Source organism: Globicephala melas, chromosome X, assembly GCF_963455315.2.
Source record: "Globicephala melas chromosome X, mGloMel1.2, whole genome shotgun sequence".
Classification (NCBI taxonomy): Eukaryota; Metazoa; Chordata; class Mammalia; order Artiodactyla; family Delphinidae; genus Globicephala; species Globicephala melas.
The window spans coordinates 51,313,411-51,318,073 of record NC_083335.1 but is presented as its reverse complement, the minus strand read 5'-3'; positions in this window follow the sequence as shown (position 1 = coordinate 51,318,073).

The following is a 4,663-nucleotide window of genomic DNA, read 5'->3' as shown; positions in this document are numbered from 1 at the left end:
TGCTTGTTTTTATGTGTTTGTGTGTTTGGGGAGAGGGAGAATTATCAGAGTTGTCCAGTTAAAGTAATTAAAATAATTGAACCAGTTATACGAGTAGAGATAGTCTCCAATATTTTCTGAATTTTTTATACAGCTTCAGTATTTACTAACTCAGAACTGTAAGAACATAAAAATGAAAATTTGGGGGCTTCCCTGGTGGCGCAGTGGTTGAGTCCGCCTGCCGATGCAGGGGACACGGGTTTGTACCCTGGTCCGGGAAGATCCCACATGCCGTGGAGCGGCTGGGCCTGTGAGCCATGGCTGCTGAGCCTACACGTCTGGAGCCTGTTCTCCGCAATGGGAGAGGCCACAACAGTGAGAGGCCCGCATACCGCAAAAAAAAAAAAAAAAAAAAGAAAATTTAAAGGATTTACCGAATTTGAAGTGTATTTGGAACAGAATAAAAGTGTTAAGGAAAGATCATTATTGAAAGAAATATTTGTGTTTTACCAGTTATAGAAGGAAACATAATATTCTATATAATTCCCCCAGAAAAAGAAATAGTATAGAGTTACTTAGGAATGCGGATGATGTAGATGTCAGCCTCAATAGGTATCTGTAGTCACTTGTAAAGTGAATTGTTTAACAACAGCAACTATTTAACAACAGCAACTAGATAAACAAAACAAGCATGTCATTAATCTAATTTCAGGAATGACAAGAACTGAGACAAATGGTTAGATTTGCTGCAAATTAAGCAAACTACTTTGGCAATTTTTTCATCTATTTAAATAAAAGTTTAGTACCTATTTAAAATGGAATCTAGTGTTTCTTTTTCTTAATATATATTTCTCAATACTATATATAGTATTGGCAAACTTTTTTTTCTTTAATTGTGAAAAACACATTGTTTCCCTTTATATTAAAAAAAATAAAAAATAAAAGCTTTAGCTGTAATGGTTGTTGTTCTTACCACCAACCATGATAGTGTACGTAATCTTGCCTTCCACGCCATTCATTCTCTCTTATTTGCCAGTATGTTTGACAACAAACACAGTGTATAATTAAACTCAGATTTTGTGTTAAGTTGTAACCTGAGGTGTTAGTCACAGTGCTTTTAACTCCTTGAACTTTTCTAAACTGTTACACTTTCCCTTATCTATGAAGAAAAGATTTGGGTCATTTAGGAGATGGGGAGATAATTACCACCCTTTAGCAAGTGAGGAACAGTATTCACAAAAATGTGAGGATGGTCAGTAATATATATATATGTCTTCCCCAAGATTAAGCCTACATCTGTGAACATGATGTCTTTGGTACATGTTATATAATCTTCAGTTTCCCAACATAAGTATGGGTTATAAAGCTCCACAGCTTTAAAATTGTTCTGATAGGGAGAAGATGAGCAACTTTGTAAAATAATTTGCATATATATTCAAATCAATTTTTAAATATATACGCCTTTCTAAAAGTACTATCATCCTCCCTGAAATTAAATCCTTATACAGTAACATTTTCTTTTCCTGCACCTATTAGTGTTGGATTGGTGCCCAGACCAGAAAACCATTTTTGACTACCACCATTTCATCCTGAAGGAATTTGCAAACCCTGTCCTTAATGGCTACATATTTTCAGCTTCCCCCATAACACTGAATCATTCTGTATGGCTAAGGAAGCCCAGGGCAGCCTGAGGTTACTATGTAGTTATATTCCTGTTTGCCTCCAAAGATATCTACATAGACCACTAAGTGGACTTCTTGGAAATGTACAAATATGAAGAAGCCAGATTCTTTTTGAAAAGGATCAGCTATCTAAAATTAAGCAAATTTGGCATACACAGTATAACTGAGGAAAGGCTAATTCAAAACAGTAAAAATAAAGTTAATAGTAGAAACGCTTCTGAATTAGTAAAGAGTCCATAAATAATGAAATAAGTCATATACTTGATGATTTCAAACATAGACTGTTTCAGTAACTTAATTACTTTGGAAATCACTGCATTCCAAGTTAATTTTAATGTCTTTATTTTAACATCTTTATTGGAGTATAATTGCTTTACAATGGTGTGTTAGTTTCTGCTGTACAACAAAGTGAATCAGCTATATATACACACATAGCCCCATATTTCCTCCCTCTTGCATCTCCCTCCCACCCTCCCTATCCCACCTCTCTAGATGGTCACAGAGCACTAAGCTGATCTCCCTGTGCTATGTGGCTGCTTTCCACTAGCTATCTATTTTACATTTGGTAGTGTATATATAACCATGCCACTCTCTCACTTCGTCCCAGCTTACCCTTCCCTGTCCCCATGTCCACAAGTCCATTCTCAATGTCTTCGTCTTTATTCCTGTCCTGCCCCTAGGTTCTTCAGAACCATTTTTTTTTTTTAGATTCCATATATATGGGTTAGCATACAATATTTGTTTTTCTCTTTCTGACTTACTTCACTCTGTATGACAGACTCTAGGTCCAACCACCTCACTACAAATAACTCAATTTCATTTCTTTTTATGTCTGAGTAATATTCCATTGTATATACGTGCCACATCATCTTTATCCATTCATCTGTCAATGGACAATTAGGTTATTTCCATGTCCTGGCTATTGTAAATAGAGCTGCAATAAACATTGTGGTACATGACTCTTTTTGAATTATGGTTTTCTCAGGGTATATCCTAGTAGTGGGATTGCTGGGTCCTATGGTAGTTCTGTTTTTAGTTTTTTAAGGAGCCTCCATACTGTTCTCCATAGTGGCTGTATGAATTTACATTCCCACCAACAGTGCAAGAGGGTTCCCTTTTCTCCACACCCTTTCCAGCATTTATTGTTTGTAGATTTTTTGATGATGATCATTCTGACTGGTGTGAAGCGATACCTCATTGTAGTCTTGATTTGCAATCCTCTAATGATTAGTGATGTTGAGCATTCTTTCATGTGTTTGTTGGCAACCTGTATGTCTTCTTTGGAGAAATGTCTATTTAGGTCTTCTGCCCATTTTTGGATTGGGTTGTTTGTTTTTTTGATATTGAGTTGCATGAGATGTTAATGCTTTTAAAGATGTTCATTGTTTTTTTAAATCTGGAGTCAACTTTCTTAGCAGCAGCAGAAGTCAAGAACACTGCTATAACAATTTATATTTAACAGTGTACCATATGTTTTAGGCAATACAGTAAGCTATAAATAAATAGATAAATGATTACATATATAAATAAATAAAAGGAAAAATGACTAAAAATAAATACAACTATTATTATTTACAGAAGATGGAGTTTTGTTATGTTGGAAATCCAAATAAATCTGCAAATAAACTATTAACATGAAAACTAGATTTCTGTTGTGTACTGGATATAAGATCAATAAAATATTATGTCTTTCTATATACAAGCAAAAAATTATTTGTCTTCCTATATACAAGCCAAAATTAGAAATTTGAAAGGATACCATTTTATGTCAAACATACCAAAAATATCAAATAACAAGAAAATAGCCAACAGAAAATTAGAAAAATTAGAAAACTTCATTGTGAGACATTAAAGAATACCTAAATAAAGGAGATACACAATGTTCAAAAATTAGGAGACCTAGTATCTTAAAAAGATTAACTATACAAAATTGGTTTATAGATTAAATGCCATCACAGTCAAATTTCCAACAAGTTTTTCTTGTGTTAAACTTGATAAGCTGATTCTAAAATTTGTATAGAAATTCTAAGGGCCAAGAAGGGTCAGGGTAATGTTAAAAAATAATATGGTGGGAAAAATAGCTCTATCAGATTCTAATACTATATAAACTTGTAATAACGACTATTGTTAAGTTTTAAAAATTAAGATGGTGAGTTAATTATTAAGCCTGATAGATTAACAGAATAGAAAGCCAAGAAAGGTGTTTTCACACACTTAGAGAAAGACACTTGATTTATAATCAGAGGTTGCACTGATGATATGAAAAGACATCTTTATCTATTTATCATTTATTTTTATTAAACAAATGGTTCTGGAACAATATACATGTGAAAAAATAATTGGACACCATTCACCATACCCAAATATCAATTCCAGGTAGATTAAATAACTACATTTGTAAGACAAAACAACAAAGCTTTTTAAAAGACAATGTTAGAGAATAACTTTATAACAGAAAAGGAAAATTTGATAAATTAAAATATATTAAATTTTAAAACTTATATTCATCAAAGGACATCAAAAAAGCATTAAAACATAAGCCATAGAGTGGTAGTAGACAGTCACAGTGCATGTAACCAACAATAAACAAGTCCTCAGAATATATAGTAAACCCCTACCTATTAGAAAAAAACACAGAATAAACAATGCCAATTTAAAAAAAAAGTTCAATAGATTTGAATGGAACGTCACAAGAAGAAAATAAAAATGGACAATAACCATATGAAAAGTTGTTCAACCACATTAATCAACAAAATATAAATTAACATCACACTGAGAAACCACTGCACATCCATTAGTGATAAAATTTAAAATATCTAAATTTACTAATGGTTACTTTGGATGCTTAAATTCATTTTAGATTAAAACATTTAGGACATTATTAACAGAAGGGAATTTCTTTAATCCAATAAGGAATATCTTTTTCAAAAGCTAGAAAAATATCATTCTTAATGGTGAAACATTGAAAACTATCACTTTAAGATGTGGAAATTTGTATTATG